General features: G+C 36.3%; 1 protein-coding gene across 1 annotated transcript in view; it reads right to left on the reverse strand.

Annotated features, from left to right (window-relative positions):
• The window catches only part of TSEN15 (tRNA splicing endonuclease subunit 15), a 149,445-nt gene that overhangs the window by 25,114 nt on the left and 109,388 nt on the right, over positions 1–14,943 (reverse strand). Inside the window, exon 8 of the mRNA XM_022593350.3 lies at positions 10,722–10,904. The gene's annotated coding sequence lies outside the window, so the exon portion shown is untranslated. The remainder of the gene's footprint in view (positions 1–10,721; positions 10,905–14,943) is intronic.

Here is a 14,943-nt window from a genome sequence, read left to right on the forward strand (position 1 = left end):
TTCTTTCTATAATACTACTGGAATATAATAATTATAATCATAATAACAATAATAAAAATAGCTAACATTTATAGCTATCTCTACTCCTTTAGTGATTGCCATAGAAATTTTAACATACATAATTAACAGAGTTCAATATTAATAATTATAATCTTCTTCTGAATCATGTAAGAATACTAGAATACTGCCATGCCAGTCATCACCCTCCCTAAGTTATATGTTATTCTCTCTTGATATTTAGCCTCATACATTAGACATTAACTTTACCATTATACACAGTCAATATTTATCCTTTCCATTTTCATGTATTGCAAATCTTCCTTTTGACATGAAGTATCTTCATTAGAAGTTCCTTATGTGAAGATGTGTTGGTGGTAAGTCCTCAGGTTTGTGTCTGAAAGTGTCTTTTTTTGCCTTGATTTTTGATAGATTGTATTAATAAATATTCAATTCTAGGTTGAGAGTTATTTTCTTACAGTACTTTGAAAATTCATTTTCAATTCTTTTGAGTTCCACTCTCATTTCTGAGAAGTCACCTATCAGTTAGTCATTGCAGATGTGTCTCCACCCACTCCACCCCCAACTTTTTTTCCCTGTTTGGCTGCATCTGTTACTTTCTCTTTGTTTTTATTATTCTGAATTTTTCACTCTGTTATGTATTTCTTTTTACTTCTGTTGTTTGGCACTTGGGGAGCTTCCTTAATCTGAAGATTAATGGTCTTCTGGAAAACACTCACTCATGTCGTTTAACACTGAATGTCCCCAATTGTCATTTCTTCTTAGAACTCAGATTATATGTATGTTGGACCTGCTAAGTCTTTCTTCCATATTTCTTAATCTCTTTTTCATATTTCTCTTTGCTTTGTCTCTGTCTCACGCTATCTCACTTCTTCAACTTTACCTTCCAAATAACTGTTTCTTTAACTGTGTTTAATATAATGGTAAATCCATTCATCCAGATTCTACTTTCGACTATTATAATTTTTATTTTTACAGATCCATCCAGAACCCCTTTTTCAGTTCTATTTCTCTCTATATATTAATTTATACATATTTATTTTTATTGTATGTTTGGTATCTGATAATCATAATATCATCAGTCTTTATAAGTCTGATTCTGTGTTTTGCTGTTTTTTTGAATCTTATTCATAGTTGTATGCTTTGTATGTGTGTAGAGGTATTTTGGTGAGTATATGGAACATGGAACTTTAACTATGGTATTTCTTTGGGGCTTGCTTGTCAAGTTTACTTCTTTGGAAACAATTTGTATTTGTTTCTTGTAGCCAGAGACACTTGCCCTATTAGATATGATACTTATTATAAAGCTATAGTAAATAAGATCATGTAGGGTTGGCACAAGACTAGACTAACAGAGCTCAGAAACAGATGCTCACATATATGGAAAGTTGATATATGATAGAGGTAGCACTGAGACACTGGGAAAAAGATGGTTTATTCAATAAATGGTGCATGATAATAAACAAAAAGAGATCCAAGTGGGACTGCACCAGGAAAATGTATCTTAATCACATCTGTTTCTTTCTTTTTTTTCATATCTGTTTCTCGATGAGGAGAGATAGTAAGAGAGCTAAATGAATGGCAGTCATTCTTACACTGAGACCCATATATCAGCTTCAGGACAGATATGAACCCAGATGGTATATGAAAAGGTTGCATGTATATGCATAAAAAAATTGTAGGGAAAATAGGATTCTATATGCAAAAAATTTAAACTGTTTTTTAGTAATAATAATTGGTGGTGATAGTATTAGCATTGCCTTTTTGTGACTGTTAGGTGTCATATGAGATAAAGCAAATGAATAACTGTGGGATGTTCTAATTGTATTTTCCCTTGTATTGTTGAGAATAAGGATTCTCAATGTGGAAGAAAGGAGATAGAGATGTAATCCAGAAGAGGTTAAATGCAAATCCTGTATTTCTGAATTTAATTGGAAATATCAGAATAAATATCATAAACATGCAACATATTCTTTCTTTGTATCAATCTACTTACTTATCTATCATCTTTGTATCTATCTATCTACCTATCATCTATCTAATATATATATTAGATATATCCACTGAAAAGGCCTTGAAGCAATGACTAACCAGTGATATCCTGCAAAACTGTATTCAGAATGTGGTCTTGAAATGCCATTTCCTATTAAAAGAAATAACATATTCTTCATATGTTTCAACATGTCAGATATCAAGGAAACTATTAAAGACCACTAGGGTTATGTCAAAAGGACTCAGAAGCCAATTTAAAGACGCTCCCACTTTATTCTATTCAATTCCATTCCATTCCATTCCTGTATTCTACTTCCAAAGATAAGACAATTTGAATTTCAACAAGGATGAGAATTGTAATGGGTTGAAACCATCAAATATTTTAAGTCCATGCATTTCTAGAGATATTTTAAAAATTGGGTGATAAGCAATTGAATCATCTTGAAAACAGATTAAATAAAAGGAAAAAATCAAACATTTATCCTTGCTTTCCTTTGAGAACTGTACCACTGGAAAAACTGAATAGCAAATGAAGAGACTCTTCTCTTTATAAAATTATTCAGGCCAGTAAAATGATAGAATTAGAATATTACCATTTTGCTAATGTCATAAAAGAACAATAACCAGATATTATGTGTTTGTTGATGAAAGAACATGCCATCCTTTGATTCAAAATATATCAAACCTGAATCTGATCAAGCCCCTGGATCCAGCTTCCAATTTGCAGAAATATATGGGTCTTGTTGAACTGCACTATGGGTAGGCAATCCAAATTATGGGAAACTACAGTTCAAATGACATAGATAAAAAGATGGCATAGATTCTTCAACAGAGGGATGGAGGAGTAACCTGTAGATTAAAAGACATTCAAAGCATATACCAAGTTTTAAAAAGAAATCAAACAGATGTTCATTTTTGTGTCTTGCTTCTTTTACTCAGAATAATGTTTTTGAGATTTATCTATGCTGCTGTGCATTATTTACAATAGCCAAGACATGGAAAAAACCTAGTGTCCATTGATGGGTGAATGGATAAAGAAGTTGTGGTGTATATATACAATGGAATATTATTCAGCCATGAAAAGGAAGAAATCCTACCCTTTGTGACAATGTGGATGAACCTTGAGGGCCTTATGTTAAGTGAAATAAGTCAGAGAGAGAAAGACAAATACTGTATGATCTCACTTATATGTGGAATAAAAAAAAAAGCCAAAAAACAAACAAACAAACAAAAACCCCCAAACTCATAGAAAAAGAGATCTGACTTGTAGTTACCAGAGGCAGAGGGTAGGGGGATGGCGAATTGGAGGAAGGTGGTCAAAAGGTATAAACTTCTAGTTACAAGATAAATAAATACTAGGGATGTACGTACAACATGAAGACTACAGCTAACATTGCTGTGTGATATACAGAAAAGTTGGTAAAAGAGTAAATCCTAAGTGTTCTCATCACAAGGAGAAAAATATTTTCCTACTTTTTTTCTTTCTTTTCTTTTTATTGTATCTATATGAGAAGATAGATGTTAGCTAAACCTATCATGGTAATCATTTCACAATACATGTAGATCAAACCATCGTGCTGTCTGCCTTAAACTTACACAGTGATGTATGTCAATTATTTCTCAATAAAATGTATATATTGAGATATATACACTGATATATCTCAGATATATACTGATATATATACTGATATATACACTGATATATCTCAGATATATACACTGAGATATATCTCAGATATATACACTGAGATATATCTCAGATATATACACTCAGATATATACACTGATATATTTCAGATGAAAAAATTGATATTCATTACTATCTTTACCATCTATGCTGCTGTATATATCAATAGTTCATTCTTGTTTGCTACTGAGTAGTATTCCATTGTGCAAATATATCACAATTTGTTTATACATTCACTTGTTGATGGATATTTTGGGTTGTTTCTAGGTTTAGGCTATTATGAATATAGTTGCCATGAAAATTTGTGTACATTGTGTACGTTTGTATATTGTGAATCATGTTTTCATTTCTCTTAAGGAAATATCTAGAAATAGAATTGTTGGTTTGTGTGATAGCGTATATTTAAGTTATATGAAACTGCCAAACTGCTTTCCAACGTGGTTGTGCCATTTTACTTTCCCACCAGCAGTACAAGAATTATAGTTGTTCTACATTTGCACCAACACTTGTCAGTATTTTGGATCATTTTAGTGGATTTGTAGTGGTATCACATTGTGGTTTTAATTTTAATTTTCCTCTTTACTATTGGTGTTAAGCATTTTTCATGTGCTTATTGAGGACTGTTGCATCATTTTGATATGAGTGAAGTGACTTCAAATCTTGCTCCATTTTAAAGTTGTTTTCTTCCTACTGAATGATTTTGAAAAAGTTCGTTCTTTACATATTCTGGATATAAATCTTTTGTCAGATATATGCATTGTAAATCTTTCTTCCCTGTCTGAGGCTTGCCTTTTCATTTTCTTAATGGTGTCTTTGAAAGAAGTTTTTTTTTATTCTGATAAAGTACACTTTATCTTTTTCTTTTATGGTTTACATTTTTTGAACTATCTGAAAAATCTTTGACTATCTGAAGGCTATGAAGATTTTCTCCTATATTTCCTTCTAAAAAGTTTTTTGTTGTTATCCTTTTAGTATCTGAAGGACCTGTAGTGATGTCTACTCTCGTGATTACCCCCCCCCACTTTTTTTTTTCCCTGTACGCGGGCCTCTCACTGTTGCGGCCTCTCCCGTTGCAGAGCACAGGCTCCGGACACGCAGGCCCAGTGGCCATGGCTCACGGGCCCAGCCGCTCCGCGGCATGTGGGATCTTCCCGGACTGGGGCACGAACCCGTGTCCCCTGCATCGGCAGGTGGACTCTCAACCACTGTGCCACCAGGGAAGCCCCCTCCCCCCCTTTTTTTAATCTTGATATATCAAGCTAGAGGTTTATCAATTTTATTGATTATTTTAAGGAACTTCCTTTTGATCTCATTTTCTCTAGTTTTCTTGTATTTTCCATGACTCATTTCAATTTACTATGCTTTTTCTAGATTTTCACATTGAAAGCTCAAATAATTTTTTTTGCCATTTCACCTTTTTAAATACAAGCTTTTAAAGCTTTAAATTTTTCTCCAAGAGTGATTTACAAACTAAACAGCTAAGTGTTTTAGCTGTGTCAAATTTTGACATGTTGTATTTTCATTTTTATTCAATTTAAAATGTTTTCTAAATTCTCTTGTGACTTCTTCTCTGACCCATGGATCATTTAGAAATATTTGCTTTATTTTCCAATATCTAAATACTTTCTTCCTGTGATTTCTGATTTAATTCTATTTTGGACAGGAAGCATGGCTTGTATGATTTCTATGCTTTTAAACTTTATTGAGATTTGTTTTATGGCCCAGAAAATGGCTTATTTTAATAAATGTTCCAAATGCACTAGAAAAGAATGTGTATTCTACTGTTATTAGGTGGAGTATTCTATAAATGTTGATTAGGTCAAGTTAATTGACAAAGTTGCTCTGGACTTTAATATCTTTATTAATTTTTATATACTTGCTCTCTCAATTACTGAGAGAGAAAATTTGAAATCTCCAACCATATTTGTGGATTTTCCTATTTCTCTTTCAGTTTGGTTGACTTTTGCTTCATGTATTTTGGAGTCCTATTTTTAGGTGCAAATGCATTAGGATTGCTATATCTTCATGGTAAATTGACTCATTATCATTATAAAATGTCTCACTTTATCCCTGGTAATATTTTTTCTGAAGTCTGCTTCAGCTTCCTTTTATTGGTTTTTGCTTGACATAACTTTTCCCATCATTTTTATTTTTTTAAATAACAGCTTTATCGACATATAGTTTACATGCCATACAATTAATTCATTTTAAAATGTACAATTCAGTGATTTTTGGCATAGTCACAGTTGTGCAACCATCCCCACAATGTTAGAGCATTTTCATCACCTTATAAAGAAACCACATATCCTCTGGCAGTCACCCTCATTTTCCCTACCCACCCAACCCTTGGCAACAACTAATTTACTTTCTGTCTCTATGGATTTTCCTATTATGCACATTTCATACAAATGGAATAATACAATATGTAGGCTTTTGTGTCTGACTCCTTTAGCATATTATAAAGGTTCATTCATGTTGTAGCATGTATCACTATTTCATTCCCTTTGATTGCCAGATAATCTTCCACTATATGGATTTCTCACATTTTACTTATCCATTCATTAGCTGATAGATAGTTGAGTTGTTTTCACTTTGGCTATTATAAATAATGTTGTTACGAATAGTCATGTACAGGTTTTAGTGTGGATATATGTTTTCATTTCTCTTGGATATACACCTAGGGGTAGAACTGCTGATTCATATAGTAACTCAATGTCTAACATTTTGAGGAACTGCCAGATTGTTTTGCAGAGTAGCTGGACCATTTTACATTCCCACCAGCAGTGTATGGGGGTTCCAATTTCTCTGTGTTCTCATCAACACTTGTTATTATCTGTCTTCTTTATTCCAGCCATGCTGGTGGGAGTGATATGGTATCTCATTGTGGTTTTGATTTGCATTTCCCTGATGGCTAATGATGTGGAACATCTTTTCATGTGCTTATTGGCCATTTCTATAACTTCTTTGGAGAAATGTCTATTCAGATCCTTTAATCATTTAAAAATTGGATTATTTATCTTTTATTATTGAGTTGTAACAGTTATTTATATATTCTCAATATAAGTCTCTTATAAGATATACAATTTGCAAATATTTGTCCCATGTTGTGGGTTGTCTTTTCACATTCTTGCTGGTGTCCTTTGAAGCAGAAAAATTTAAATTTTGCTGATGTCCAATTTATCTGTTTTTTCTTCTGTTTCTTTGTATCAAACCTTCTATTATTTTCCTTTAACCTATCTGTGCCCTTATGTGTAAAATGGGTTTCTTATAGATAGCATATAGTTGGATATCGCTTTTTATTCAATCTGAGAATCTTTTAATTAAGGCATTTGGACAATTTACATTGAATGAAATATTCAGTTTGTTTGGGTTTAAACTTACAATTTTGTTATTCTTTTCTATTCACCCATCCACCACTTATTTATTTACTTACTTGCTCTCTTTCTGTCTTTTTTGTATTAATTCATGGTGTTTTAGCATTCAAACATCCAGTATATGCCCAGTGGTGGGACTGCTGGGTCGTATGGTAGTTCTATTTTTAGTTTTTTAAGGAACCTCCATACTGTTCTCCATAGTGGCTGTATCAGTTTACATTCCCACCAACAGTGCAGGAGGGTTCCCTTTTCTCCACATGCTCTCCAGCATTTACTGGTTGCAGATTTTTTGATGATGGCCATTCTGACCGGTTTGAGGTGACACCTAATTGTAGTTTTCATTTGCATTTCTCTAATGATTAGTGATGTTGAGCATCCTTTCATGTGTTTGTTGGCCATCTGTATATCTTCTTTGGAGAAATGTCTATTTAGATCTGCCCATTTTTGGATTGGGTTGTTTGTTTTTTTGTTATTGAGCTGCATGAGCTGCTTATATATTTTGGAGACTAATCCTTTGTCAGTTGCTTCGTTTGCAAATATATTCTCCCATCCTGAGGGCTGTCTTTTCATCTTGTTTACGGTTTCCTTTGCTGTGCAAAATCTTTTAAGTTTCATTAGGTCCCATTTGTTTATTTTTGTTTTTATTTCCATTTGTCTAGGAGGTGGGTCAAAAAGGATCTTGCTGTGATTTATGTCACATAGTGTTCTACCTATGTTTTCCTCTAAGAGTTTGATACATTTAGGTTTTTAATCAATTTTGAGTTTATTTTTGTGTTTGGTGTTAGGGAGTGTTCTAATTTCATTCTTTTACATGTAGCTGTCCAGTTTTCCCAGCACCACTTATTGAACAGGCTGTCTTTTCTCCATTGTATATTCTTGCCTCCTTTATCAAAAATAAGTTGACCATATGTGCGTGGGTTTATCTCTGGTCTTTCTATCCTGTTCCATTGATCTATATTTCTGTTTTTGTGCCAGTGCCATACTCTCTTGATTACTGTAGCTTTGTAGTATAGTGTGAAGTCCGGGAGCCTGATTCCTCCAGCTCCGTTTTTCTTTCTCAAGTTTGCTTTGGCTATTCGGAGTCTTTTGTGTTTCCATACAAATTGTGAAATTTTTTGTTCTAGTTCTGTGAAAAATGCCATTGGTAGTTTGATAGGGATTGCACTGAATCTGTAGATTGCTTTGGGTAGTATAGTCATTTTCACAATGTTGATTCTTCCAATCCAAGAACATGGTATATCTCTCCATCTGTTTGTATCATCTTTAATTTCTTTCATCAGTGTCTTATAGTTTTCCGCATACAGGTCTTTTATCTCCTTAGGTAGGTTTATTCGTAGGTATTTTCTTCTTTTTGTTGCAATGGTAAATGGGAGTGTTTCCTTCATTTCTCTCTCAGAGTTTTCATCATTAGTGTATAGGAATGCAAGAGATTTCTGTGCATTAATTTTGTATCCTGCTACTTTACCAAATTCATTGATTATGAGCAAGATTTTTAAAAACATTTCTTGTAATATAGATCTCCTGATGAATTGTCATAGCTTTTGTTTGTCTGAAAATTTTTTTTACCATATCTCTGAAGAATATATTAGTTGCATATGGATTTTTCCCCTTTTAGTATTTTGAAGATGTTAGTTCATTTTCTTCTGGTTTACACAGTTTCTGCCCAGAGGTATACAATAATTCTTATTTGTTTCTCTCTATAAACTATCTTTGTTCTTTGGTGGCTGCTAAGTTTTTTTCTTTTTTAATCACTGGTTTTCAGCACTTTATAATGTGCCTTGTGTGACTCTGTATGTGGGTATTTGTGTGTGTGTGTGATATTTTGTTTGATGTTCTCTGAGCTCACTGGATCTGTGAGTTTATAGTTTTAATCAAATTTGGAGATGTTTCAGCCTTGAGTCTTCTAATATGTTTGCTTTCCCTACCTCTCACTCTTCTTATTCTGGGACTCCAATTACATGCATCTTGGACTTCTTGATATTGTCTCACAGGTCACTGAGGTTTTGTTCATTTTTAAAGTCATTGTTCTCTGTTTCTTTTTGGATAGATTCTATTGCTATGTCTTCAAAGTCATTAGCCTCCTCTTTTGCAGTGTGAAATCTGTTGTTAATCCCCTCCAGTGAATTTTTCAATTCAAATATTTTATTTTTCCACTCCAGAATTTCATTCTCATTGATTCTTTTTTATATGTTCTATTTCTCTTCTCACTATGTTTATGTCTTTCTTTATATACTTGAATATTACATTAATAACTGTTCTATCACCCTGTAATTTCTGGCATCACTGTAATTTATGGATCTGTTTTTACTGATTGTCTTTACTCCTGGTTAGAGGACACGTTTTCCATTTTCTTGTCACATCTAGTTTAAAAAAAAAACTTATTGGTTCTGGACTTTGTAAATCTTACATTGTTAAGTGTCTGGATTTCATTGTGTTCTTTTAAAGAGGGTTGGGTTTTATATTTGTAGACACTTAAGTCACTAAAAGATCAAAATAATCTTTTTTTAAAAAAAATTTGTTTTACTTATTGATTTTTGGCTGCGTTGGGTCTTCATTGCTGTGTGCGGACTTTCTCTAGTTGCGGCGAGCGGGGGCTACTCTTCGTTGTGGTGCGTGGGCTTCTCATTGTGGTGGCTTCTCTTGTTGCGGAGCACGGGCTCTAGGCATGTGGACTTCAGTAGTTGTGGCTCGCGAGCTCTAGAGCTCAGGCTCAGTAGTTGTGGCACACGGGCTTAGTTGCTCCATGGCATGTGGGGTCCTCCCAGACCAGGGCTTGAACCCATGTCCCCTGCATTGGCAGGTGGATTCTTAACCACTGTGCTACCAGGGAAGACCCAAATAATCTTCTTGATAACTCTTTTTAAGCTTTTGTAAGTAGTGCTAAAGTAGTTTTTACTCCAGGAATATTTCATACTTACTTCTAAGGTGTGACCTCTCAGGAATCCCCACTAAATGCCCCAGGTGATCCCAACGATCCTCCACTGTGGATGATCAGAGTTTGAACACATTCATCCCTGTGCAAGCTTACAACTCCCCACCATTCTTTGAACAGCTTTGTATAATTTCACTCTGTGCCTGTGTAGGTCAGTACTTAGCAAAGATTCAAAGGGACCTTAATGTAGATTTCTGGAGGGTTTCTTTTTAAAAGCTTCCTCGGGCTTCCCTGGTGGCACAGTGGTAGAGAGTCCGCCTGCCAATGCAGGGGACACGGGTTCGTGCTCTGGTCCAGGAAGGTCCCACATGCCACGGAGCGGCTGGGCCCGTGAGCCATGGCCGCTGAGCCTACGCATCCGGAGCCTGTGCTCCGCAACGGGAGAGGCCACAGCAGTGAGAGGCCCGCCTACCACGAAAAAAAAAAAAAAAATCTTCCTCATTTCTGGAGCTTCCTAAACATGTTTTTTAAATTCATAAATGACTATTATTTCTTAAACATGCATAACAAACATACAATGTAACTATTACAGACAACTAATAATAAACCATAACAAACAACTAACGGATCATCAAATGATAACATGCATTACTATGTTATTCATATTGATAACTTACACCTGTATGCTTAAGTCAATAAAGTGAAGAAATGAGTATCATTTCTTTGGTATTTACTAACCAAGTAACCTTATTATTATCCAAGTGATAAAATATGTTACCAGACTCAGCCTTGCCATCTAGCTTCACACAGCTCGGTGACAATGTCTAGGGGGCGGCAGCAGCTGCTAGTTCAGACACTGTAGCTCCAGGTGCTTGTTCTCCTCAAGAGCAAGCTTCAGCCCAAGCCATTTCAGGTAGCAAAATATGCCTCTGTCTCAGTGTGTATTCCCCAAAATCAGAATCTGAAAGAAGAATTTCAGTACAAGTAACTTATTTGGGAGGTGATTACAGGATGGACATTGAGAGAATAAGAAATTGAGTCATAAAGGGGATAAAGACAATAAATTGTGAGTTAATGAATTGTGGGTGACTGGGGCTTAATACTACTGGGGACATTCTAAGAAAATGGATGGAACATACCTGAGAACTATTCCTCAGGAGTAGGAGGAATAGAAAGCTGAATTCTTTATTCACCTACTCCCATCCCTCATTGGCCGAGTGCTGCACCTGGGGCATCGGCCCTCAGCACTGTTGGCTACTCCATTCCTTAGAGCATAAGAGAGCACGGCCAAGCTTAGTCCTGCAGCTAGACAAAGCCATCAGGCAGAGTCACAGGAATGCATCAGAGTGTGTGGGAACCACAGGCAGTTGACTTCCAGGGTAAGTGGAGGGGATATGGGTGAGGCATCAACAGATCCTCTTTTCCTTGGAAACAGGAACTCATTCAAATCTCCTGTTCTGTTTACTCTAATCAAGCCCAACCATATTAACATCAAAAAAGAAGAAGGGTAATATAAGTCAGGTGCTCTCTAATGGAAGCTTGACCCTGCACAATACTGTGGGGTGAGGAGAGAGACAAAACAATTACTAACAGTTGCTGAATGGGCAAAGGTTAAAAAAACAGTCCACAAGCAAACCAAACTTTTGGTCTCTTCAGCAGATTCCTTCTTTTAACCTTCTGTTCATCTGGCATGAGGTCTGTGATGCAGCTGGGTCTCCATGGCAGTCAGACTCATGGTTATTGTATTTATATTGGGAGTGGGTATGTGTGGTGTGCTTTTCAAAGGAAGGGACACAGTCCTAAGTCTGTTCTCAGAGAATAGCTGTGGCCATTGTACTTTCAGTTCTTCAGGTTTTTCCCCAAAGGATGTGGAGGGGAAAAAAAAAAGACTTCCCACAGCACATAGGTGGCACAAGGACTCGAGCCAAGCCAGTGGCCATAATGATGAACTCATTTTAATGCCTGAAAGAACCCTGCCCAAACTTATGCAATACAGTCACCCTTTTATCATTCATTTTAATTTTGAAGTGAATTCTTAGAGAAAACAGTACTCAGGATAGATCCATATGACGGCAGTCGGAGACCACAAAAAGATAATTTCATGGATACATTCACCCTCACCATATTTAAATCATGAAGTTCCTTGAGAGGAGAGATGCATTTATTTTTGCAATGAGAGATAAATCTTAATTGCAAGTACGCCTGCGATAGGTAACAGTCTGATTCAACATCATTCATTCATTCATTAATAGTGTCAAGCACTGTTTGAGGTGCTGGGGATATTATAGTGAACGAAACAACTAAAGTCCCTGCCTTCATGTGGCTGATAATTAATTGGGTGAGATCAACAATAAACAATTAAACATATAATAATAACTGCCAAGGCTCACAATAAATCAAAAGAAAGGGTATCAGGAATGCAGAAGTTCTGGATTGTTATCTATAGTAGGTGCCTTCTCTAATAAGGTGATTTTGAGCACAGTGAAAAGTAAGTAAAGTAAGAGTGGATGCCGACCATACATGTAAGAGTGTTCCAGGCTGAGAGATAGCATGTGCAAAGACCCTGAGGTAGGGGCATGACTCATAATTCAAGAACAGCAAGGAAACCAAGAACAAGTGAGATAAGAGAAGTTATAGGAGAGAGGTATTTGGGTAGGATTAGGACACTTGCAAAGCACATAGAGCCGATGAGCTAGTGAAGAAATTTGGTCATTGCTCTGAGTGACATATGAAGCCATTATACTTTTAAAAGAGCCCTCTGGCTGCCGTAGTAGGGCAGGAGAGGAGGAGTAGAGTAGTTAGGATGCCATTATAACAATTCAGGTAAGATGGTAGAGGCTTGGATCAGACCAGTGCAATAGTTGTGGAGATGGTGAGAATTGGAGATATATATTGAACTATATTGATATCGTTGATAGTAGAGACACAGGGTTTGTTCATTTGAATATGGGATAAAGAGAGGAGTCAAGGATGACTTCAAGATTCTTGACTTAAGCAACTGGAAGGGTGGAGTTACCATTTACCAATGTGGAGAAAAGTGTATGAGAAGCAGGTTTGATAGGGAAAACCACACCTTTGGTTTTGGTCCCAGTAAGTTTGAGATGTCTCTTAGACATCCAGGTGGAGATGTTAAGTAGGCAACTGAATATGTGGCTGGACTTCTGGGACAGAGTCCTCACTGGAAGTATAAATTGAGGAATCAGATTTAAAGCCACAGGACTAGAAGTAATCACGAAGGGAGTGAGTGTAGTTATGGAAGCGAAGCGGTCCAGTGATGGAGCCTCCAGCTTAGAGTCAGGGAAAAGAAAAGGAACCAGTAAAAGAGACAGTGAAGTAGCAGCCACTGAGGTAGAAGGAAATTCAAGAGAGAATAGTGTACCAGAAGCCAAAGGAAGAAAAGATTTCCGAGGAGGAAGGGAAAGAGTGATCAATTATGTCAAATCCTGCTGATGGGACAAGCAAAAGGAAGATGGAGAATTTAACACTGGATTTGGCTCACATCATTTGGATGTCAGTGATCTTGACAAGTAAGGGCTGATAAAGGGTCTTTCCATGAAAATAGTCTTCTTTACTTATAAAAGGGGTAATTGAGCCTCTGAAATGGAGTAAAGAGGAAGAAGATGAAGAATTTATGAAGAAGGAAGTCTGAAGGCAAATAAAACCAACCTCAGTAACTATATACAAGATCCCTCACCTCACTTGGCCGCAGTATTGAGAAGGGCCAAAAGAAAGAATTGGTCTCTACCCTCAGTTTTCTCTTCTGTATGATGGGAATGTTTATTGTACTTACCTTATAGGGTTATGGTTGGGATTCAGTGATTTAAAACATGTGAAGTATTTAGAATACTTCCTGGACATCATCAGGTCTTAATGAATGTTTGCTATAATTACTGTATCACTGTCATCATGTTTAATATTCTTATTTTCACTTCAGCTTGGAAATTTCATGACTCTATGTCATCATTATCATCTTGCTAAGAACCAACCATCCCTGATGGCTAGTTCTAGTGTTGTACTGCCACGGTAGGGTGTATCTGCTTCCTGCCCAAATATTAGTCATGGCTTCCTTGTCGACTTCTCTGTAAGAGTCCATTTTAGATCAGAGTAAAGTAGGTTAAAAAAAAAGGAGTTGGGAATGCTCTTTCCTTGGATGAGTGGTCCTTTATTGATACTATGGATTGGTAGGTACAACAGGCTTTAATCTTAGGGCTTTAGTATTAGGTCCACTTGGCTTGGCATAAAACATTCTCTTGGAAAACTGGTCCCTGAGTTTGCTATGGCTTTGGAAGTGGCTGCTCTCCACAGTTTATATTTTTTTGCCTGGTTGTTTTTGAAGTGTTTACACTGCTCTTTCTAGCTAAAATTGCTAGGCTGACTTTGTTTCATCTGGACTTTATATTACACTATAATGATTAATCCACTTGGTCTGGCCAAAGTAAGCTAGCAACTAAGCACCACTTGTAATTTCCACAACAAATGACGTAATTCATCCTAGTCTGGAGTTTGTACTTGATAAGTGTCCAATCCTTGTCTACAGTGAACCTGGAACCTTGGGTATAACATCATGATGGAGATTTTAAATTTCTTACTCTTTTTCAACCCTCCTTTTGAAATTTGAGGGAGGAGCTTTATGGACATGGGACTGAGACTGATAAAACTCAGACAGAAAGAAAGGGCCAAGAGAGGGTGACAATTAGTTGATCTCTCACTGAATTTGATCTGTCTTCCCTCCTCGAGGCAAGGATGGCAGCATGGAGCTACCTCCATGCCAAAGCAGTCAGTCAGTGAGGTGAAGTTGTTGCGGAGGAGGGGGTGGGAGCCTTTGGCCACCACTGTCCTGCTTCCTCAGGACACTTTCCAGACTCTTTGAGGATGGGGTGTGTGTGTATGTTTTGAGTCAGATATCTTTATTTGTATTTTCCAGATGTGTACAGTGAAGTTCACAGAGAATGTAGTACCTCATTAAAGTCACACAACCAGTAAGTATTAAAGCCAGGATT

Source organism: Delphinapterus leucas, chromosome 1, assembly GCF_059928025.1.
Source record: "Delphinapterus leucas isolate spDelLeu-1000000601 "Yukka" chromosome 1, BTC_Dleu_Yukka2, whole genome shotgun sequence".
NCBI lineage: Eukaryota > Metazoa > Chordata > Mammalia > Artiodactyla > Monodontidae > Delphinapterus > Delphinapterus leucas.